Source organism: Zootoca vivipara, chromosome 7 (assembly GCF_965207765.1).
Source record: "Zootoca vivipara chromosome 7, rZooViv2.hap1.1, whole genome shotgun sequence".
NCBI lineage: Eukaryota > Metazoa > Chordata > Lepidosauria > Squamata > Lacertidae > Zootoca > Zootoca vivipara.
In genome coordinates, this window is record NC_142590.1 from 91369588 (window position 1) to 91394687 (window position 25100).

General features: G+C 46.6%; 1 protein-coding gene across 1 annotated transcript in view; it reads right to left on the minus strand.

Moving 5' to 3' along the window:
- Window positions 1–25100, minus strand: part of SLC52A3 (solute carrier family 52 member 3) — a 37314-nt gene extending 12214 nt beyond the window's left edge. The window contains exon 1 of the mRNA XM_088674777.1: window positions 23217–25100. The gene's annotated coding sequence lies outside the window, so the exon portion shown is untranslated. The remainder of the gene's footprint in view (window positions 1–23216) is intronic.

The window sequence follows — 25100 nt, forward strand, 5'->3', positions numbered from 1 at the left end:
AACAACCTCAGATATGCAGATGACACAACCTTGATGGCAGAAAGCGAGGAGGAATTAAAGAACCTTTTAATGAGGGTGAAAGAGGAGAGCGCAAAATATGGTCTGAAGCTCAACATCAAAAAAACCAAGATCATGGCCACTGGTCCCATCACCTCCTGGCAAATAGAAGGGGAAGAAATGGAGGCAGTGAGAGATTTTACTTTCTTGGGCTCCTTGATCACTGCAGATGGTGACAGCAGTCACGAAATTAAAAGACGCCTGCTTCTTGGGAGAAAAGCAATGACAAACCTAGACAGCATCTTAAAAAGCAGATACATCACCTTGCCGACAAAGGTCCGTATAGTTAAAGCTATGGTTTTCCCAGTAGTGATGTATGGAAGTGAGAGCTGGACCATAAAGAAGGCTGATCGCCGAAGAATTGATGCTTTTGAATTATGGTGCTGGAGGAGACTCTTGAGAGTCCCATGGACTGCAAGAAGATCAAACCTATCAATTCTTAAGGAAATCAGCCCTGAGTGCTCACTGGAAGGACAGATTGTGAAGCTGAGGCTCCAATACTTTGGCCACCTCATGAGAAGAGAAGAATCCTTGGAAAAGACCCTGATGTTGGGAAAGATTGAGGGCACTAGGAGAAGGGGACGACAGAGGACGAGATGGTTGGACAGTGTTCTCGAAGCTACGAACATGAGTTTGACCAAACTGCGGGAGGCAGTGCAAGACAGGAGTGCCTGGCGTGCTCTGGTCCATGGGGTCACGAAGAGTCGGACACGACTAAACGACTAAACAACAACAACAATAACAACATACCATTTCCCAGAAAGCCTTTACCTCTTTACAAGTCCACCACATGTGGTAGGAGATCCCTTCCCTTTCTTTACATTTCCAGCACTCATTGCTTCTTGTCTTGTACATTTTAGCCAATTTAGCTGCTGTTAAATACCTTCTGTACATCATTTTCGTAACATTTTCTTTAAGTGCACTGCATGCATGCAGTAAAATTAATACCTTCCTTCCACGACCTTTCCCAGGATTCTAACTGAATATTATATCCAAAATCTTTAGCCCATTGTATCAACACCCCTTGGACCTCCTCCTCTTTAGTACAGTGGAACCTCTATTCACGACCACAATCCGTTCCGGAGGCCCGTCCTTATGGTGAAACGGGTCACTGGGAGAGGCGCCGATGTGCACAGGCATGGGCGGCAATTGCATGCTTCTGTGCATGCGCGAATTACTTTCAGGTTTGCCGTGGTCGCAACTTTGAACGTCCGCGAGTGGAGGCGGTTGTAAGTAGAGGTTCTACTGTATGCCTAGGCAGCTTCTCCTCAGATGTGGTGATGGGGGAAAGTTCATCAGATGATGCTCTCTGGGGCCACAGGTGCTCTGACAGCAGAGAGGGCAAAAGGTGTTTGTGCACCAGGTACAGATTGGGGGTGGTGGTGGTTTGGGAATGCTTGGATCCAAAGCCCTCTCCTTCCCTTGACATTCACCCAAAATGGGTAGTGGTGGTTAGGGGCTGGGGAAAGACTTCAGTTTGCACTTAAAAGGTGATTGCGGTTCGAGGACCCGCCCCCCCCCGCAGGAAATAAAGACACAGTGACACATGGTATAAGGGTTAATGGGTAGAATAAGGCCACAACTTTATTGGTTAAAGCAAGTGAGAGGTATTGGCTTAGGCATTGGACTCGCTACCAAGCGTGACTCCACCCCGCTCTGCGGGGGGGAGGGCGTTCATATCAGGTTAACACCCCAAGGAAGGAGCCTGTTGATGCAAATACAACTGAAAGCTCCCCCTGGTGCCACCGGGGTCGTGCCATGGCCCTAGCCACCCGCAGGGCGCAGGACGGGATCCACGACCGCCGGATCCCTTAAGGGGATACCCCTATAAGAGGAGGGTTGGATGGTGGCCACAACCAGTCCTCGAACACACCAGACAACTCCATATTCCAATGCCTACCACCAAATACCGAAGAAGTTGTGATGAATTGCTACGAGGTAGGCGAAAAAACCAAGAGGCCGGTGCCAATTAGCCAATTGGATAAAAAACTCCTACCAGGACCCTTTGGGCAACCAAAGGCGACCAACCGCAGTCCATAGCAAGGTCAAAGCGAACATCCTACTAAGGGAAGACCTAAAGGGCGGGTGGGTGGGAGATCCGATGAGGAGCAGCGTGAAAAGGGGAGATCTGGAGGCTGCCGCGTTCTTTTAAAACAGGTAAGCCCGCCCACAGGCCTGGCCCTATTGGCCAGCCAAGTCCCTGAACGCGGCAGCATTGGTAGGTGGAGCAGGGGGCTGGACACGCCCCCCCTGCTCAGCGCGTAGAGCGGGTCCCGCCTGCAAATTCCCCCCTCCCTGAAGAGGAGGGATTATCTTTGAACCTTTTGCACTTTCCGAAACAACATGCAAACCGGGAGCACAGCCATCCTTTGAAATCTGCGCATTTCTGAATTTTGCAATGCAATTTTCTAACCAAACCATGTTTCCAAAAATGCACACCTTAGATGAAAGTGTGAACAAAAGTGAATACGTTGGCGAAATTATCACACAGAAGCACATTCTATTGGGGGCATTGCTTCCAAAAAATTTGGTGCATTCGTCAAAACCACATATAACGTGTGTTTGTTAGGAGAAAGTCACACAAAAATGCTGGTGGATTTCCAAAAGGATTTCCTTTTTTGGATGCAAAATGTAGATTAAAGACTAGAAGGAGAAACTGTGAGGGCATAAACTGACAGATCCTTCCGTACCTATGTGTGTGGAAGTCTGACCATGAGGTTAGAGTGGGAAGATGGGGCTGTCATAACAAATTCACTTGTACAAAATCTTAAAATTGCACAACCAGAAATTTCCAATATGTGATTGAATAGCAACAGCCTGGAAGTGCCCCACCCCAGAAGGGAATTTAAGGCTGTAATCCTATTACACTTTCCCAGGAGTAAGCCCCGTGACTGAACATAGCAGAACTTTCACTTGGCTGAGAATAAACAATGACATAGGATCTGTATCTTATTCTCCCTTCTTTTAATAATTTCAATGGGAGGGTGACAAGAAATTTTCCACACCGGGTACCACCTGACCTTGCTACGCCACTGCATAGGATTGCACCATAACTGCAAAAGTGTTTTGTTTTGTTTTCTTTAAAAAGGCTAAGTAACAGAGCAGAGAACTTTATAAGGCCATGCAGGGGTGACATCTAGTGGCTGCCAGTTGTAAAAGCTGCAAATACTAAAGAAAGAAAGAAAGAAAGAAAGAAAGAAAGAAAGAAAGAAAGAAAGAAAGAAAGAAAGAAAGAAAGAAAGAAAGAAAACATTCTGGGAATCAAAGCTAATACGGGCTTTTTTCTTTCAAGCTATTTCATCCAAGCATCATCTCAAGGAAATGTGCCTGCTTTCCATCTTCTGTTCTCCTACATACAACAACCCTGTGGGGTAGGTTAGGCAAAGAAAATAGCAAATGGGTTATATTTGCTTCACACACACACACACACACACACACACACACAACCCTCAATGACTGGTTGCAGATTTGAAGTTGGGTCTTCCCAATCTTAATCTGGCATCTTACCTACTATGCAATGCTTCCTATTTAACTGGGCTGCCTGAGACAGCTGCCTATGTTGCCTCTCTGCCCCGGCAACAGCATCCCTCAGAAGGTGGTGGTCTCTGCTTCATTGGAGGGTGATGTTGGGTGGCTGCCGGTCAGGCATTATTTAGCGGTGATTCCTGCATTGCAGGGGGTTGGACTAGATGACCCTTGAGGGTCCCTTCCAACTCTACAGTTCGGTGATTCTATGATCACCAAGAAAGGTACTCATAATCAAATGCAATAAGGAATGTGTTTAATCTCTCTCACACACACTGTACACACAGAGAGAGAAGAGAAGAGAATGTCAATGTTTAAAATTGTTTTTTATTATGTATAATTTTTCTATTAAATTTTTCTGTTTTACATTTTAGAATATTCATTTAAGGAACCTTAAAATATCAGTGACTTCCCTTCTTCTCTTTCCATGGTTCATTTTACATATCATAAACTAAACCATTCAGTATTCCATTATTACACCCGTCAAAACTTATTTACACTGTTGAATTTATCTTAATGCTGCCAACATTTTCAAGTACTGTACAGTATACACAATTTCTCCCATATACTGTATTCAATTAACATTTCCCAATCTTCTTTAAACGTATGCTCTTCTTGTTCTCTTATTCTATATGTTAAATCTGCAAGCTGCCCAGATTTAATGTTTTAAGAAGGAGGGACTTGGGGGTATGTTTAGTCTGGAAAAGAGGAGACTGAGAGGAGATAGAATAGTCATCTCCAAATATCTGAAGGGTTGCCACATGAAGGATGGAGCAAGCTTGTTTTCCTCCTGCTCTACAGCCAAATCAATAGCTTCAAGTAACAAGAAAGGAGATTCCGACTAAACATCAGGAAGAACTTTCTGACAGTGAGAGCTGTTTGACCCTTGGGAGGTGGTGGACTCTCCTTCCTTGGTTTTTAAGCAGAGGTTGGATGGCCATCTGTCCTGGATGCTTGAATTGAGATTCCTGCATTGCAGGGGGTTGGACTAGATGACCCTCAGAGTCCCTTACAACAGTACGATTCTATGATTTTTTTGAAAAGATACGGAACACACATCTCTCCCACCCTGCCCTGCTCCAATCCAAAGCGAAATAATTCTAAAGCAATGTGATAGGTGCAGGGCACTCTTAAGGTGTTCGATTCGGAAGTCTCTTTGAGTTCAATAGGTCATTGGACCCTTAATCTTCTTCTTTCTTCTTTGGGGATCCCTCGTAGCCAAGTAAGATTGTCTTCCATAAACACGGTTTTTAACAATGAGTCCGTAAGTGACTGTGGAGGCCAATTCTGGATCCACACGTCCTTCCACAGTGGGAACATAGGTTCCTGGGCAGGAGCTGATCACAGTGGGGATTTGCCAAGCGTGCCTTCCTCTTAAAACATTTCTCCCTTGCGTCCTGAGTTTGAGCGTCTTCAAAGCCCATGACACCTTTGTTAAAGGCTGTTCTCCAACTGGAGCGCTCGTATGCCAGTGTTTCCCAGTTGTCGGTGTTTATACTACATTTTTTAAAGATTTGCCTTGAGACAGTCTTTAAACTTGTTGTTGACCACCAGCATTACAATTTCCAAGTTCGGAATAAAGTGGTACCTCGGGTTATGAACTTAATTTGTTCTGGAGGTCTGTTCTTTAACCCGAAACGGTTTTTAACCTGAGGTGTGCTTTTGCTAATGGGACCTCCCACTGCCGCTGCGTGATTTCCATTCTCATCCTGGGGCAAAGTTCTCAACCCCAAGGTACTACTTCCGGGTTAGCAGAGTTTGTAACCCGAAGTGTTTGTAACCCGAGGTACCACTGTAGAGTAGTTGCTTTGGAAGACGATCATCAGGCATCCGCACAACATGACCAGTCCAACAAAGTTTATGTTGAAGAATCATTGCTTTAACACTGGTGATCTTTGCTTCTTCCAGTACAGTGGAACCTCGGTTTATGAACACCTCGGTTTATGAATTTTCGCTTTATGAACGCTGCGGACCCATCTGGAACGAATTAATTCACTTTCCATTACTTTCAATGGGAAAGTTCGCTTCAGTTTATGAACACTTCAGTTAATGAACAGACTTCTGGAACCAATTACACCCATGCTTCGGGTTAAGTACGCTTCAGGTTGAGTACTCCGCGGACCCGTCTGGAACGGATTAATCCACTTTCCATTACGTTCAATGGGAAAGTTCGCTTCAGTTTATGAATGCTTCAGTTTAAGTACTCCGTGGACCGTCTGGAACGGATTAATTCACTATCCATTACTTTCAATGGGAAAGTTCGCTTCAGTTTATGAATGCTTCAGTTTATGAACAGACTTCTGGAACCAATTGTGTTCATAAAACGAGGTACCACTGTACACTGATATTAGTTCCCCTGTCTACCCAAGTGGTGTGTAAAATGTTTCAGAGACACCACTGATGGACTCTTTCGAGGAGTTGGAGATGGTGTTTATAAGAGGTCCATGTTTCGCAAGCATACAGTAAGGTTGGTAGTACAATAGCTTTGCAAACAAGCGTTTTGGTTTCCCTGGGAATGTCCCTGTCCTCAAACACTCTGCACTTCAATCGGCAGAAAGCTGCACTCGCAGAGCTCAAGCGATGCTGGATTTTGGCAGCAATGTCGCCCCTTGTGGAAAGATAACTGCCAGGTAGGAGAAGTGATGTGAATGTGTCCCTAGTGGACTGTGGGTATCACAGTTAAGAAGGATGCTGAGAAATTGGAATGGGTCAAGAGGAAGGTGGCAGAGATTCCCGAACCTCTCTGGGAGGAGAGTAGTAGAGGCCTCTTAACAACTCTCAGCATCCTGAAAAAAACTACAGCTCCCAGAATACTTTGGGGGGGGGGAACCAGAGAAAATTAAAGTGGTCCTGTGTGCCGCAAAGGTAACCTGAGGAGGAGACTGGCTGCTATTGCCACCCCCTAGGTAAAGGTAAAGGGGCCCCTGACCATCAGGTCCAGTCGTGTCTGACTCTGGGGTTGCGGCGCTCATCTCGCTCTATAGGCCGAGGGAGCCGGCGTTTGTCCGCAGACAGCTTCCGGGTCATGTGGCCAGCATGGCAAAGCTGCTTCTGGCGAACCAGAGCAGCGCACGGAAACGCCGTTTACCTTCCCGCCGGAGTGGTCCCTGTTTATCTACTTGCACTTTGATGTGCTTTCGAACTGCTAGGTGGGCAGGAGCTGGGACCGAGCAACGGGAGCTCACCCTTTCGCAGGGATTCGAACCGCTGACCTTCTGATCAGCAAGCCCTAGACTCTGTGGTTTAACCCATAGGGCCACCTGGGTCACCATTGCCATCTTCTACTATTGCCATCCCCTAGGCAGGTTATAAACCTGGAGGCAGCCAGGTGGCTAATTGTGACCAGCCTCTCTTGGTTTTCACATTATGGCCCCAGACACCTTCCTTGACAAAACCAGGTGCTCGCCCCATCTCCTCTGACTGCCGCCGCTGCTTTTCTGGAAATCGTGTGTCAGGATCTTTCTCCCCGCACCCCGAGCTCTCTTTGTCCTTTCTGCTCTGGGGAGACGGAGAAATGCGTGCGTCCCATAGAATGGTCCTCCTGCTTTCAGAGTCGAAAGCTGAGATCTCTGGAGGTTTGGGGCTGGGTTGTGGGAGGAGAGAGGGAGGCGATGCTCCGAGGGGCCCGCTTTTGCCTCGGGTTGGATTTCTGAGCCCCACGGGGCACAAAGGAAGAGGGCTGGCCGGCGCAGTTGCTGTGTGGTCGTCAGCAGGAAGGCGATTTCCCAATCAATTTGGCTGCTGGGGGAAGGGGGGAAACAAGAGGGAGACAAAAGGGGGAAGTAATCCACGTGGAAAGGGGGGGGGCTTGCGCCATCCCATCGCCCCAGGCCCCCTTCCCGACACGTGCCGTCTTCCCCGTCTGGGTGAGGCAGCGTGAATTCGCCCCCTTCTTTTCCTCTCCCCTCGCCCCAGCCCATCCCAAATTATTTGCAGCAGCTGAGATGTCAGCCAACAGATCGGGGCGATGCGAGGAGGCCCCATTTGATATCGGAGCAGATGTGAGCGAAGTCCCCCGACACAAGGCGACGACATTTGGCAGCTGAGGGGTATCTGGAAGCGTGACCCTCCTTGGCTGGGGGACCCAGGGACACGTGCCTGGGTGCTGCGGCTTCAGGAATCAACATTGTGTGACACTGAATCACAGAGTCGGAAGGGACCCCAAGGGTCATCCAGACCGTCCCTCCCAAATTAAGGAATCACAGCTAAATAATCCCCAACAGATGAGCAGCCCACCTCTGCTTAAAAACCTCCAAAAAAAGGAGAGTCCACCACCTTCCGGGGGAGTCCGTTCCACTGCTGGACATCTCTTACTGCCAGAAAGTTTAAATAAAAATTAAAAATTCTTCCAGTAGCACCTTAGAGACCAACTCAGTTTGTCATAGGTATGAGCTTTCGTGTGCATGCACACTTCTTCAGATACACCTGATGTTTAGTTCAGCCCGGACACTGAGATCCAGCGCCAAGGGCCTTCTGGCGGTTCCCTCCCTGCGAGAAGCAAAGCTACAGGGAACCAGGCAGAGGGCCTTCTTGGTAGTGGCACCCGCCCTGTGGAACGCCCTTCCATCGGAGGTCAGGGAAATGAACAACTACCTGACATTTAGAAAACACCTAAAGGCAGACCTCTTTAGGGACGTTTTTAATCTGTGATACTTTAATGTATTTTTATATTTGTTGGAAGCCGCCCAGAGTGGCCGGGGAAACCCAGCCAGATGGGTGGGGTATAAATAGTAATAAATAATAATAGTTGGAATCTCCTTTCTTGTAACCTGAAGCCATTGGTTCGAGTCCTACCCTCCAGAGCAGGAGAAAACAAACACTTGTGTGAGAAGAGCCCTTCAGATATTTGAAGATGGCCATTGTATGGCACACCCTCCCACGCTTTCCAGGTGAAGGTGTGCACCCTCAACTTCCATCGTAGGAAGCAGCAGGTCATTACATTGGAGTACAAGAAAGGTACATGTTTCAACAGTCTCCTGCCCAGTGAGGCCACTGGTTCATCCAAGGCCACATTCCCACCATACTTTTAAAGAACCATGACACCATTTTAAACAGCCATGTTCTGGGAACGGTAGTTTGCTAAGGATGCTGAGAGTTGTCGGAATACCTCTCTTCGAATCTGCTGGCATGCGCATGTTCCCTAAGCACGTGTCTTCTGGTTAGCGTAAAAATGGGGTGTGTGCTTGCAAGAGAAGAAGGGGCTTCTTCTCACAGCCACCCACTCCCCCCTGCCCCCAATGTTCACCTACATTCAAATTTCTTCTGCATCAGGGCTGGGCAGAACCTGCTTCTTATGAGGAAGGTCCCAGGTAAGAATGTTCATTTTGGTTCTGCCAGCCTTCTGTGTTATCCTGACTCATCAGCCACAGGTTTCCGCAAGGCACTTTCCAGAATGCAAGCGAGCATCATGCACCCCCTTCCCAGAGCATTTAGTTTCTTATCTGAAAGCAAAGGTCTGCCTAACACAGAAACACACACAACACCCCTGCTACAAGACTGCATGACCGGAATGAGGGATTTGTGGCTCAGTGGACACTTTGACCTCTGAGAATCCTGCTTCCTCAAATGGTGACAAGAAGAGGCAGACTTAACGGTAACTAGGCAGCTCTGCAAAGTCCCAAAGTGGTAAACAGAGTCTGCTGCCCTTGGTCTTGAAGCCTCTTGAAACCGCAAGCCTATCCAATCTCTACCCAGAAGCAAAGCCCATTGAGTACAATGGGCCTTACTCCCAGGTAAGTAAGTCTAGAAGATTGCGGCCTAAATGTTTCACACGAAATGCAAGGCAAGAAAAATGGTGATATGTTTCACTCCTGGCATTTCTATAAGCTGTTCCAGAAGCTTTATAATGCCAAATTTCAAGGATTATTTGAAAGAGAGTAATCCTTTGGGGAGATTGCTTTTCTCTGCAGTTTTTAAATCCAGGCATTTATTGGTTAGGTAGACAGACACTGTGGTGTAATAGCCCAGGATGCTGAGATGTTCGGATGCAAATCCCAGCTCTGTCTTGGCCTTGGTAACAGAGAGACCTTAAGAAAAATAGCAACCTCTCTCAGCAAAACCTCCCCGGAATTTTTGTGAAGCTAAAATGCACTCCTGTCCTTCTTAGTGGAAAGGTAGGTGACATAAATTCGATAGTTAAGGTGATCCTTAACACTTTTACAAATCTAAGCAGTTAACAGCTCATATCTAGGACTTTGTGAGACCTTAGATAGGAGCTATCTATTCTAGGAGTCCAAATGCAATCATTCTCTCAATGACTCTGCAAGTCAAATACAAAGGGCAATATTCAATTTATGGGCCCCATCAGCACCAAGATTTCTGATTGCACAATGGGTCTCTCCCATTCACGATCACCGGGCGTGCCTCTTGGTCTTCCAAATCTGCTCCAGGAGGCTGGGGGAACCCCTAGAACAGGAGGAAATGGGCAGAACATTTTGTTGTGCAAGCAGAACAGTCACAGTCTGCTGCTTCAACCCAAAGTTTGCACTGTTTATAGAATTATGCATCTCTTTGCCAAATCCAGAGCTTCCCAAAGTGTGCTGTAGCACCCCCCAAGGGGGGGATTACCTTGCGGGGAGCTAAGAAGCGAGGGGGCAGCAAGAAGGTGCTGGAGGCGCGAATGACTATCAGACTTCGAAAAGCTGGTATCCCTGGATCAATTTAATCAACTCCCTTGAATTAATTAAATGAAATAGCTCTGCTTTTGAATAAATGTGCAATTAATTGTTACTGTTCTGAATTTTATTGCATCAATAGCTTTCTGATTGGGCTGTTATTCTCAATAGTGCTTTTTATAAGGTAGGGTAGCAGGCACTGGGGAGGAGTTGGTGGAACCACGATAATAAAATTATAATGACAACCAAGGGAGCAGAACCTCCTTCTGTTTGTCCCCTGATTTCTAGTCACAAATCCAAGAGGTTTTTCTTTTATCCCGCCACTTCCCCCTGGAAAACCCACAGCTTACTGCTGAATGTCAATCAGTTTTTCTGCGTATTTATGCCTGCTCTGATTCAGTAGTAAGAAGAGGGTTTTCCCTGGGAAACCAGCCAGATAATCAAAGAACAACTTTCAAGACCAAATGGGAGGTAGATTTGCTTCTTACCTAAATGGGGGAAAATGACCACTTAAGCAGACCCTCCAAGTGTCCCTATTTTCCGGGGACAGTTTCAGATTTACAGAAGCCGTCCTATTTTCTGACTTGATTCTGAAATGTCCAGCTTTTCCTTAGGATCTCCCTATTTTCATTGGAGAGATCTTGGAGGGTATGGAGTTATGTGATCCCCACCCCACCCCAGCCAATATGGGAAATCATAGAATCATAGAATCATAGAGTTGGAAGAGACCACAAGGGCCATCCAGTCCAACCCCCTGCCAAGCAGGAAACACCATCAAAGCATTCCTGACATATGCCTGTCAAGCCTCTGCTTAAAGACCTCCAAAGAAGGAGACTCCACCACACTCCTTGGTAGCAAATTCCACTGCCAAACAGCTCTTACTGTCAGGAAGTTCTTCCTAATGTTTAGGTGGAATCTTCTTTCTTGTAGTTTGAATCCATTGCTCCGTGTCCGCTTATCTGGAGCAGCAGAAAGCAACCTTTCTCCCTCCTCTATATGACATCCTTTTATATATTTGAACATGGCTATCATATCACCCCTTACCCTTCTCTTCTCCAGGCTAAACATACGCAGCTCCCTAAGCCGTTCCTCATAAGGCATCGTTTCATTGTGTACAGCTGAAAACACTGGCAGCATTAAGATAAGCTCAACAGTGTAAATAAGCTTCGATGGATGCAATAAGGGAAAACCGAATGGTATAATATGCAAGGATTTATGATATGTAAAATGAACCACGGAAAGAGAAGAAGGGAGTTCATTGATATTTTAAGGATGTAAAAATGAGTGTTTTAAATTGTAAAACAGAAAATTTAATAAAAATTATATTCAGAAAAGGAGATAAGTAACTATATCACCTGGAAGGACAGATCGTGAAGCTGAGGCTCCAATACTTTGGCCACCTCATGAGAAGAGAAGAATCCTTGGAAAAGACCCTGATGTTGGGAAAGATTGAGGGCACTAGGAGAAGGGGACGTCAGAGGACAAGATGGTTGGACAGTGTTCTCGAAGCTACGAACATGAGTTTGACCAAACTGCGGGAGGCAGTGCAAGACAGGAGTGCCTGGCGTGCTATGGTCCATGGGGTCACGAAGAGTCGGACACGACTAAACGACTAAACAACAACAACTATATCACCCTTAGGAGACATCTGAAGGCAGCCATGTATAAGGAAGTTTCTTAATGTTTAATGTTTTATTATGTTTTCATATATGATGGAAGCCAGCCGCCCAGAGTCGGAAGCCAGTCAGATGGGCAGGATATTATTATTATTATTATTATTATTATTATTATTATTATTATTATTATTATTACATAGGGCATCCCTATTTTCATGTTGAAGGGTAGCCTATGCATATAGATATGGCAAAAAACGAACCAAGAACGGATATGCCTCTTTCAAATTCTTTCTTTCCCCTTGTTCTCTGTATCAGTCCTGCAATTTTTCAGGGGTGATATGGACCCCTCCCCCCAAAAAATAATTTGCAGCTAACAAACGGCTGGTGTCAAGAGACCTCACGCCATTCTTTGCTTCCCTGCCCTATTTGCATCTGATTTACATACCAATAGACCAGGTCAAGTTGAAAGTTGGAAGGCTTCTGTCTGCTGATCCCTGAGGGGGAAGGGGCTTTTGCCGAGCCGGGTTAGGAGGGGACAAAAGGCGGTGGTCCCCGGGGTTCTGGCCTGACCCTGCCCAGTGGAGTGCCTCATCTTAGCTTCTCAAAAGAGGGTCTTTGCAGCCCTGACTGTCAGCAGGCCGCTCAGCCATCTGGGGGGTGAAATGAAGAGGGTTTGGGGAGGGGGCGCAGGGAGGGAAGCTCGCTTCCCTAATGAAGGAAAACCTGTGCGACAGTCGTCAGCCGGAGACAAAAGGGCCGTACCCCTGGGAAGACCCCGGTCCCCACCTTCCAACCTGATGGTAAATCTCCATCTGTCATCGGGGGGGGGGGTGCTGCGGTCAGCGGACGGCGCAGGCCAGACCTTGACCTCTGACCCGGCAAGTGTGCCTTACGTCTAATGATCAGGCCAGGCGGAGGAGGCAGCCCTCAGACCCATTCTGGCTGGGATCTGCGGGGAGAAGAGCATTGTGTCCTTCAGGCTCCTCGGGTACCACTCACGGTGGATAGTTTGGCTTTTGGGTGGGGGTGGGGTGAAAGGGAGAGGGAGCAGGGCTTCACCCTCCAAATTATGCGGTGCTTGGCTACATCTGTCAATTTCACGTTCTCTCCTTCATCCCCCCACCTCCATCTTAAATTCAGTTATCACAAAATAAAAAAATTCCTTCAGTAGCACCTTAAAGACCAACTAAGTTTATATTTTGGTATGAGCTTTCGTGTGCATGCACACTTCTTCAGATACACTAGAAACAGAAGTGTCAGACCCTATATATATACAGAGGGTTATCACAATTCTTCATGACTATGATATTTTGTGTGTGTGAGTGTGTGTGTGTTTTTAAAAAATAATAATAATTTAAACATCGCCCTCGGCGAAATTCACCAGCCTTTTGCTTTTTTGTTTTTCTTATTTAAAAGCATTTCTATACGACTCCGTATTGCAAAAGCTTCTAAGCAGGGAGCATTCTAAAAAAACAAACATGGTTGAAACAAAATGCCACTTGAATCATAGAATCGTAGAGTTGGAGGAGACCACAAGGGCCATCCAGTCCAACCCCTTGCCGAGCAGGAAACACCATCAAAGCATTCTTGACATATGCCTGTCAAGCCTCTCCTTAAAGGCCTCCAAAGAAGGAGACTCCACCACACTCCTTGGTAGCAAATTCCACTGCCGAACAGCTCTTACTGTCAGGAAGTTCTTCCTAATGTTTAGGTGGAATCTTCTTTCTTGTAGTTTGAATCCATTGCTCCGTGTCCGCTTCTCTGGAGCAGCAGAAAACAACCTTTCTCCCTCCTCTATATGACATCCTTTTATATATTTGAACATGGCTATCATATCACCCCTTAACCTTCTCTTCTCCAGGCTAAACATACCCAGCTCCCTAAGCCGTTCCTCATAAGGCATCGTTTCCAGGCCTTTGACCATTTTCGTTGCCCTCTTCTGGACACGTTCCAGCTTGTCAGTATCCTGGCAACCTTGGCAACCCAGCCAGATGGTCAGGGTATAAATTATTATTATTATTATTATTATTATTATTATTATTATTAATAATAACTCACTGACACATCCAGCACCTCCTGTCACCCCCTTGCCTCTCTCTCTTTTAATTAATTTGGTTTTACAAGTTCATCCACACACAAAATATTCTTGCAAATATTAAAATTTTACACGAGATTCTCTCGAATCCTAGGACTTCCCTCCGTGGGTTCATTACAAAGCTTTTCCAACTGCATATTATACCCGTAAGTCCATCCAGTTTACAGTCCTGCATTATATCCAAAGTCTATATATATCATTGCAAGAGTTATTTCAAGTCTGCCAAAGAGTTCAAGTGTTTACAGCGGTCTTTCAAATACAATCTATATTTGTCCCATTCTCTGTTGAAGTTTTGTTCCTCCTGGTTTCTGATTTCCCCAGTTAATCTTGCCGTCTCTGCATAGTCCAATAGTTTTGCCTGTCAGTCTGCCCTCATAGGTATCTTATCGTCTTTCCAACTCTGGGCAAGCAACATCCTTGCAGCTGGCCACCCCCTTGCCTCTTAGTGCCCCCACCCCACCAAGAGTCCCATCACCCACTTTGAGCTAGATCAGGGGTGTCCAACTTCCAAGAAACTGTGATCTCCTCCCACTATAAATAAACTGGCAGTGATCTACCCATTGGGTTGACCAGAGTTGTTGAGCTTTTTGGGTGGAGGAGAGGATGACCACAGTAGTTGAGCTTCTTTTAGGGAAGGAGATCACAGTTGTTGAGCTTTTGGGTCAATCAACGGAGATCATGTGATTTACCGGGATCGACCACGGACAGCCGGCGATCGACGGGTAGATCACAATCGACTGGTTGGACAGGCCTGAGCTAGATGAATGGATTTTGAATGACTTCTCCCACACTCATTTTTGCTTCTATAAGTTTCATGCTTCCCTATCACCGCTGATAGCGAGTGTCTATTAGCTGCTGCTGCCGCCATTCCCAACCTGGTGCCCTCCAGCGGTTTTGGCATACAGCTCCCCAAGCCCCAGCCAGCTTGGATGTGGTCATTCGGAACTTGTTTTCAGAGCTCATGTTTCTCACCTGAGCAGACTGTTGTGGCAGATCATCCTAGAGATGTGAGAATACAGAACCCCCTCAATATCTGTGTTCTTATGCGCACTTACTTGAGAGCAAGCCCTATTGAGCCCTCTAGCTCTTACGCCCAAGTAAACATGCCTACACCTCTCAGCTGCACTTGACTTTTGCAAAAGGAGCTGAGAGGTTCTTCAACTTCCAGGGTGACTTAGTCAATAAACTCAGAGAAGTACCGATTCTGGGGGTTGTCACTTTGCACATGCTCAGAGGTAACATCTCTTCTCCAGCAAGCCTGTAGGTGTAGCCAGAAAGAGTGAGAAATCATTTCGTGGGGCTTTCAAAATGGTGTCAAAGACCTGCCACCAGGAAACGTCATGTGCAAATCCGTTATGGACAGCTCATGTTTCTTTAAGGTTGCCTGACCAGCTGCAATGATGAGAGACTTTGCAGGAACATCCCCAGAGGGCCCAATAATGTCACACAGGACCTGCGCTGGTTGTTTTTAATTTCTGGATATGAAAAAAGAAAAGGTCAAGCTGGCTGGAGCTCACTGGGGCGAGACGTGACTTAATGACTTCAAAGTCAGATGGAAAAGGGAACCGGCTTTCGATGCTGCAATGGACAGAGCTCACTTTGTGGCAAAATACGACCACCTTCCTCACGGAGATTATCCCCATTTGCATGGAGCTTTTATCCGAGGTTTCTGCTGAAGCCCACAGGAGGAATCTTGCTTTCTTGGGAGCAATTTCCATGGGAAATCCATTTGTCTAATTGAATTTCAGATGGCTCTGTTAATCCTTTTATTGATTGATTGATTGATTGATTGATTGATGCATTCATTCATTCATTCATTCTATTTATACCCTGGACAGAAGGACAGATCGTGAAGCTGAGGCTCCAAGACTTTGGCCACCTCATGAGAAGAGAAGAATCCCTGGAAAAGACCCTGATGTTGGGAAAGATTGAGGGCACTAGGAGAAGGGGACAACAGAGGATGAGATGGTTGGAGAGTGTTCTCGAAGCTACAAACATGAGATTGACCAATCTGCGGGAGGCAGTGCAAGACAGGAGTGCCTGGCGTGCTATGGTCCATGGGGTCACGAAGAGTCGGACACGACTAAATGACTAAACAACAACAACAACAAACAAACAACAACAATTTATACCCTGACTTACTTTCTTATAGGCCTTTTTCAGTTGCTCACTTCAACTAAAGGCTCTGAATGTTTTCACGCCTGCAGGTGTTCCGCTCACAGGTGCACTGCATCATGGGTTTTATAGTCTTAAAGCTGTGAAAAAGCATTCGTGTGCATGTGAGTTGCCATGAAACACCCGAGCATACCAAACTATCTTGCAGTGATTCACATTGTCCATACTGACCGGCAGTGACTCTTCAGAGTTTCAGACAGGTGAAATTCACAGTATTACAGAGAGATGCCTATATACCTGAAAGAGTGTCTCCACCCCCATCATTCAGCCTGGACACTGAGATCCAGCTCCGAGGGTCTTCTGGCGGTTCCCTCCCTGCAAGAAGTGAGGTTATAGGGAACCAGGCAGAGGGCCTTCTTGGTAGTGCTGCCCGCCCTGTGGAACGCCCTCCCAACAGATGTCCAGGAAATAAACAGCTATCTGACTTTTAGAAGACATCTGAAGGTCACCCCCTGTTTAGGGAAGTTTTTAATGTTTGATGTTTTATCGTGTTTTTAATATTCTGTTGGGAGCATCCCTGAGTAGCTGGGGAAACCCAGCCAGATGGGCAGGTTATAAGTAATATAAAGGTAAAGGGACCACTGACCAGTCGCGGACGACTGGGGTTGCGGTGCTCATCTCACTCTATAGGCCGAGGGAGCCAGCGTTTGTCCGCAGACAGCTTCCAGGTTATGTGGCCAGCATGACTAAGCCTCTTCTGGCGAACCAGAGCCGTTTACCTTCCCGCCAGAGCGGTACCTATTTATCTACTTACACTTTGATGTGCTTTCGAACTGCTAGTTTGGCAGGAGCAGGGACCGACCAACGGGAGCTCACCCCGTCGCGGGGATTCGAACCACTGACCTTCTGATCGGCAAGCCGTAGGCTCTGTGGTTTAGACCACAGCGCCACCTGTGTCAAGTAATATATTATTATTATTATTATTATTATTATTATTATTATTATTATTAAGCTTGGGACCTTCTGCAGCTGCTCTGCCACTGAGCTAAGTGGACGATAAATGAGCAGGGGAATGAAATGTATGCCATATTAAACTGGCCTTGTTTTACAACTAAAGCGCTGCCAGATTAGACGAAATTGCAGGAAATGATTTGGTGTGGATACGATTAAAATGTTGCAATAGGCGACATGTGGCGAGGATGCCGAACGCTCATTGTCAGGCTGCTCAAACCACAAGAGGATCTCCTGCAGAGGATCTGAATGAGACGTCAGAGGTCCTAGGATGTCTGCCAGCGGTTTCGGAGCACTGTCATGCTTTGATTCCAAAGCAAAACACACTTTCCTGTTTATCCTTCCTCAATCCTATTTCCAGTTTACTTCGGAATCCCTGCCAAGTTTAAATCTCTAGCGCTATGGTGAGCACGAACACATCCAAGATTCCCAGGCTGGTTGATTTTGGGATTAGAAGCAACCTAAACATTAAAAAGATACCCTGAGCGACTTGCTGAGGAATGTCAATAGACTTGACTCCTAAATTAAGAGCCTAGTCTTTCATTTCCCCAGTGATGTGATATTTTCTGTTTCCTCTATTCTGGGAGTAAAGGGACCCACAGGTCAGGCCATGGGGAGATGTATGTTCTCTTGTTTGCTTTCAGTGACGGCTCCCCTCTCTTCTTCTTTCCAAGAGAGCGCACAACAAGCAGAATGGCAACTGGTGATGATTTTCCCAAGCGCAGAGATGTCAGCATGATGCAAAAAAAAAAAAAAAAGAATGCTCAGAAATGTCTCTGACCTAGAAAAGCTCATCAAGGCACAGATGCCAAGCCTGGAAAGGAAAGAAATTGGCAGTGATCATTTAGGAGTCATAGAATGGTTACAGGTAGGTAGCCGTGTTGGTCTGGGTCGAAGTAAAATAAAAAAATTCCATCAGGAGCACCTTAAAGACCAACTAAGTTTTTATTATGGTATGAGCTTTCGTGTGCATGCACACTTCTTCAGATAGAATCTTAGAGTTGGAAGGGACATGAGGGTTTTGTCTAGCGGCAGCCCAACCCAATAAGAAATTATTATTATTTAAATTTTACTATCATTTTGACAAGGGCAAACCATGTCCCATGAAATTCACCCTTAGAGAGAGAGAAAGAAAGCCTTGTTGTATTATCTAACTTACTGGACATTGCAATGAGAGCTTTCTTTCCCACCCACCCACCCCCAACACATCTATTCTTCCTGCAAATTCCAGGATCAGAAGCCAGGACAGCTTCTGTAAATCCAGGGCTGTCCCTGGAAAATAGGGACACTTGGAGGGGCTCCTTTATGTCATCGAGGGCCTATGTGTTATACCCAGTAGAAAGGCTTCAGGTTTTTCCCCCAAAAGAGATTTTAAACATCTTTTTGAGTTCATTATATATTAAGTCCCAAAATTCCCTTAAAGGTAAAGGTAAAGGGACCCCTGACCATTAGGTCCAGTCATGACCGACTCTGGGGTTGCGCGCTCATCTCGCATTATTGGTCGAGGGAGCCGGCGTATAGCTTCCAGGTCATGTGGCCAGCATGACAAAGCCGCTTCTGGCAAACCAGAGCAGCACATGGAAATGCCGTTTACCTTCCCGCTGTAGCGGTTCCTATTTATCTACTTGCATTTTGACGTGCTTTCGAACTGCTAGGTTGGCAGGAGCTGGGACCAAGCAACAGGAGCTCACCCCATCACAGGGATTCGAACCCCTGACCTTCTGATCAGCAAGCCCTAGGCTCAGTGGTTTAACCACAGCGCCACCTGGGTCCCAAATAATTTCCCTTATTTTCCTACAATTCCACCACATGTGTATCATTGTACCCTCCACCTCTCTACATCTCCAACAAATGCTTGACCTGGTTCTGTATATTTTTGGCAACTTTGATGGTGTTAGATACCAATGGTAAAGCAGTTTCATGAAGTTCTCTAAAATGCCATAAGCTTCAGGTCTTCTTTCCATAATCTTTCCCATGCACCGATTGGAATACAGTATTATAACCAAAGTCTCTGGCCCATTGAACCACTGCCAATTTAACTTCTGATTTAACAGGTAGGGATATCCCCCAAAATAAGAGGAAAATCTTCCTATATGCAACAGTGGCAGCAAGAATCTTATTAGCCAAAAATTGGAAAATAGATTTGATCCCGACCAAAGTGAATTGGCAGACAAAATTATTAGGATTTACAGAATTAGCCAAGACAACAAGAGGAATTAGATATAATAGAGATTGACTGTTTATTAGAGAGTGGGGTACAGAAAATATATTAAGGAGCATTGTAAAAATGTGAATTCTCTGGCAGGCTTAGAAGGACCCCTGTAGAAACATAGAAAATCTTATAAAATTAAAGGTATGGGATAAGATTGGAGTGATAACAAAAAGTGTGTTACATAAAAGTAACCCAGGACACTCAATGGTGTAACTGGAAGTCATAATAGAAGTTGCGTTGTAAGAAATCTATTTACTTTTTGTAATTTGTATTATCCTTTTACAGGTATATGCCTGTTGTCTTTGTCCATGGAGTTTTCTTAGCAGGGATACTGGAGTGGCTTGCCAGTTCCTTCTCCAGGTGGATCACGTTTAGTCAAAACTCTCCACTATGACCTGTCCATCTTGGGTGGCCCTGCATGGCATAGCTCATAGCTTCTCTGAGTTATTCAAGCCCCTTCGCCACGACAAGGCATTGATCCATGAAGGGGATCTGCTCTGGTCCATGGTGTCACGAAGAGTCGGACACGACTAAACGACTAAACAACAACAACATTATCCTTTGGTTTTTCGTTTGTTGACTGTTTTTTCTTTCTTTCTTTTTTAACTAATAAAGCAATAATTGAGGGCTAGGGAGCTCAAGCGCTGAAAGAGTTAACCTCTTGGCTCTCGCAATAGAAACTGGCTGGGCTGCAATGAACACCCAGATAAGTTGAAATGTGTTGGAGGCATTAACAGGCATTAACACCCAGATAAGATGAATTGGGGTGGGCTAGGGAGAGAGGGGTGTGTGTAGAGAGGGGCTGCGACACTTCATGCCTTGCCAAGGTGACGCTGTTCCAGGTGGGCCTCAAACTGGGCAATAAATGGCCCCACCCTTTCCCCATTCTACCCCTATTACAAAATAAATACATAAAGTCCACCTGGGAGTTTCAGTAATGCCAAGGTGCCTTGCTTTATGGTCGCCGCTCTGGGAAGAAAAAGGAGCCGAGCTGTAATAATGGCGCAGGATGAGGGGCGGGGAGACCTTCAAGAGGATAAATAGGATAAGGTGAGCAAACAGCCCTTCCCAGGTATCACCCAAAGGCCAGAGAACTGAGATTCTCGCCCATCTTAGAGTCTCTGGTTCAAGGAGAGAACTTTGCTGCTCAGCTTACGGATGGATGCATAGGAGGTTAACGGAAAATACTGTATATTCCGGCGTATAAGATGACTGGGCATATAAGACGACCCCCAACTTTTCCAGTTAAAATATAGAGTTTGGGATATACTCGCCGTATAAGAAATACAACCTGGCGTATAAGACGACCCCTGGCTTTTGAGAAGATTTTCCTGAGTTAAAAAGTAGTCCTGTAGGAATATACAGATATGACTTATAAGATATGGCCATCTCTTTGCAATCCCTTCTTCTTCTTCTTCTTCTTCTTCTTCTTCTTCTTCTTCTTCTTCTTCTTCTTCTTCTTCTTCTTCTTCTTCTTCTTCTCCTCCTCCTCCTCCTCCTCCTCCTCCTCCTCCTCCTCCTCCTCCTCCTCTCTTCTTCTTCTTCTTCTTCTTCTTCTTCTTCTTCTTCTTCTTCTTCTTCTTCTTCTTCTTCTTCTTCTTCTTCTTCTTCTTCTTCTTCTTCTTCTTCCTTCTGCGATCCCTTGTAGCTGAGCAAGATTGTCTTCCATAAACACGATTTTAACAATGAGTCCATAAGTGACTGTGGAGGCCAATTCTGGATCCATACATCCATACAGTGGGGACATAGGTTTCTGGGAGGGAGTTGATCATGGTGTGGATTTGCCAAGTGTGCCTAGGTCCTCTCTTAGCACATTTCTCCCTTGTGTCCTGAGTTCGAGTGTCTTCAAAGCCCATGACACCTTTGGTAAAGGCTGTTCTCCAATTGGGGTACTTGCAGGCCAGTGTTTCCTAGTTGCTGGTGTTTATACTACATTTTTAAAGATTTGCCTTGAGAGAGTCTTTAAACCTCTTTTGGTTTAAAAGATGCACAGGATCAAGGTCCAGTTTTTTTTTAAAAAAGTTGGCAATCCTCTCTCAGCTCTGAGGAAAATCCCTCCTCTGACGGCTGTATTTGTATTAGGAAGAAAGTCTCCTCTGGTACCAATGAGGGATTCCCCGCTCAAACAAAGTGCAAGCTTTGACTGCAACCTTAAACTCAATGACAGTAAAAACATTTTTATCCCATTCTTCAGGAAAGAACAAAAACAAAACTCCCCAGAGCAGCTTACACATCTCAGTGATAAAGGAAACTCCCTTTTCCTCAGGCTGACAACTGAAGAGCCGCAACACAAAAGGAAAAGGGACTGGGAGGGAGAAGGAAAAATACAAGTGTAGGCATAATATCTTAGCTGCATCAGCAGAGCTCTTGCAGTGATGGACTGGAATGGAAGGGGAGGAGCCAAAGCTCACAGGTTTTTCCGCAGAGCCAATCCAGAGCTCCTGCAGCCACATCTTTATCATTGCTGTATGGCAGTGGTTTTCAGCCAGTGTGCCGTAGCAACCTGGGGTGCCTTAAATGATGGTCAGGGTGCCGTGGGCAACACTGGTCTCTAGCCCTCTTCCTTTCCCTCCCTCCTCTGATGCCCTCTTGCCATAGGTGGCAGCTCCCTAAGGAGCACCCATGAAATTCCCCATGAAGGGTCCGGAAAACCACAAATTTCAATGCCAGGGCCATGCACGCTGCATGGCACCCATGGCCCGGGACACCCATGGTCGTGGGGCCAAGCTGGCACTCCTGCCTCTTGCGTCTCTGCCTCCCTAAGGCTTGCGCAGCTGCCCCACCCCACCCCCTATTGCGACGTCCCTGCTTCCCAGGCCCCTGTGGAGACACCTCTCTTTGGGGTGGGGGGAGGCAGCTCAGAGACCAGGGGTGGTGGCAGTAGCTGCCCAAAGCACTCCCAAGTAGAGCGGAGAAGAGAGGAGGTGGTTGAGGGAGGGTGTTCGAAAAGGGCTGCCAGCTTTGCAGGAAAGGGGTGGCATAAGTGGATTCCTGAGCCTCACAGGGGTGGCGCAGAAAGAGTGTAGTTGGTCAAGGGAGCCGTGGACCCCAAAAGGTTGAAAACCTCTGCTGTATGGGATTGCTACAGAAGAGATTTTCATAGAACTGTGGAATTGAAAGGGACCCCTAGAGTCATCTAGTCTAACCCACTGCAATGCAGGAATCACAGCTATCCATCTAACTGCTGCTTAAATTATTGATTATTGTAACTCACTCTACGCGGGGCTGCCCTTAAAGCTGACCCAGAAACTCCAGTGGGTGCAGAATGCTGCGGCGAGGCTCCTTACGGGGTCCCGACGGCGGGATCACATTCATCCAGTGCTTTACCAGCTGCACTGGCTCCCGGTGGAGTACAGGATCAGGTTTAAGGTGCTGGTTTTGACCTCTAAAGCCCTATGCGGCTTGGGATCCTCGTACCTATGGGACCGCCTCTCCTGGTATGCCCCGCGGAGGACATTAAGGTCCACAAACAACAATACTCTGGAGATCCCGAGGCATAAGGTGGCTAGATTGGCCTCTACTAAAGCCAGGGTCTTTTCAGTATTGGCCCCAACTTGGTGGAACGCTCTTTCCCAGGAGACTAGGGCCCTGTGGGATTTGTCATCTTTCCGCAGGGCCTGCAAGACAGAGCTGTTCCGCCTGGCCTTTGGGTTGGACTTAGCCTGACCCCTGTGTTTTCCTCCCGCATGGCCTGGAATTATGGACTACTTGAAATGAGGCTGCATTTTAAATTTTAATACTGTATTTTAATCTGCATTTTAATTAATTGTTTTTATGTTTTATTGTGGTTTTGTTGATGTGAGCCGCCCTGAGCCCGGTTTTTGACAGGGGAGGGCAGGGTATAAATAAAAAATTATTATTGTATTATTATTATTATTATTATTATTATTATTATTATTATTAAAAACCTCCAGTGAAGGAGAGTCCACCACCTTTTGAGGAAATCTGTTTCATTTTCGAACAGCTCTTACCACAGGAATGTTCTTCCTGGTGTTTAGTCGGAATCTCCTTTCTTGTCTTTTGAATCCCTTGGTTCGCATCCTACCCTCTGGAGCAGGAGAAAACATGCCGGCTGCATCTTTCCCCCATGACAACTTCTCTGGACTGCAGCTGGGGCGAAAAGTGGAAAGATCTTGCCCCAAATGTATAATGCAGGTGGGGTCCTCCCTACCTCCCCCACCCTCCATGCCTAGAATCATAGAATCATAGAGTTGGAAGAGACCACGAGGGCCATCCAGTCCAACCCCCTGCCAAGCAGGAAACACCATCGAAGCATTCTTGACATATGCCTGTCAAGCCTCTGCTTAAAGACCTCCAAAGAAGGAGATTCCACCACACTCCTTGGTAGCAAATTCCACTGCCGAACAGCTCTTACTGTCAGGAAGTTCTTCCTAATGTTTAGGTGGAATCTTCTTTCTTGCCTGCACAGCCTGCACTGATCCTGTTAATTCAGTCCACCCAGGTGGTGCAATTTGCATTTTTTAAAAAAATAAAGAAAACCTAACTATTGCATCTGGTTCAGGCCAGACTTAGCTGCATTTGTCCAAGATCTCAGAGCGGTTCCGGTCCTGCTCTCAAGAACGTTGTCAGTGTGTGTTTGCGTGTGTTTATTATTGTGTGCATCTGAAAGTTCCTCTGCAGGGTTTGGCCGCGCTCAACCATCCCTGGGTTATTCCCAGGCTGGGCGAGGCTGTTTGGGCAGCACCACGGCATGAGGACAGGCTCTCCGGAGCTCAAAAGAGGACACCTCGGATCCAGGAGAAGCGTGTTAGGGCAGATCCCTCAGGAAGTGAGTGGCTGGCAGACAGGCCGGAGCCCCGCTGGAGAGTGAGGACAGCTGCACTTTCCGCCAGCCGGCTCCTTCCGGAGCAAGCTCACCCCAACAGGTGGAAATGTGCAGCCAGGAGCAAAATCAGGCCAGGCTATTTTGGAGCAAACAGATCCAGGCCTGCTTTTCTGCCTGGCGGAGCACAGCTCTCATATTTTGCTCGAGGTGGCTCAGGACAGATAAAAGACAACAGTTCTTCACACAGTGCATAGGGAACTCTCTGCCACAGGAGGCTTTAAAAGATTAGGCAAATTTTAGTCGTGTCTGACTCTTCGTGACCCCATGGACCAGAGCACGTCAGGCACTCTTGTCTTCCACTGCCTCCCGCAGTTTGGTCAAACTCATGTTCGTAGCTTTGAGAACACTGTCCAACCATCTCGTCCTCTGTCGTCCCCTTCTCCTTGTGCCCTCCATCTTTCCCAACATCAGGGTCTTTTCCAAGGATTCTTCTCTTCTCATGAGGTGGCCAAAGTATTGGAGCCTCAGCTTCACGATCTGTCCTTCCAGTGAGCACTCGGGGCTGATTTCCTTCAGAATGGAGAGGTTTGATCTTCTTGCAGTCCATGGGACTCTCAAGAGTCTCCTCCAGCACCATAATTCAAACGCATCAATTCTTCGGCGATCAGCCTTCTTTATGGTCCAGCTCTCACTTCCATACATCACTACTGGGAAAACCATAGCTTTAACTATACGGACCTTTATCGGCAAGGTGATGTCTCTGCTTTTTAAGGTGCTGTCTAGATTTGTCATTGGCTATCGATGGCTTTTAGGCATGATAGCTGTGCTCTGCTGGATAAACAAAACAAATGTGGCTCCTTACTGCTCACCCCAAATCTAAATCATTTCGGAACAAGTTGAAAAGCACAGGCCTCAATGTCCATCCTTGGGGGGCGGGTTCCACTTTCTACACCCCTTCCATTGGGACCATGTTTATGGGTGGCAGGTAAAGCCTTGGTGGGTGCATATATGCCCAGGGGCACCATGCTGAGGACCCTGGGGCATGGGCATAGGCACGGGGCAGGAGGGG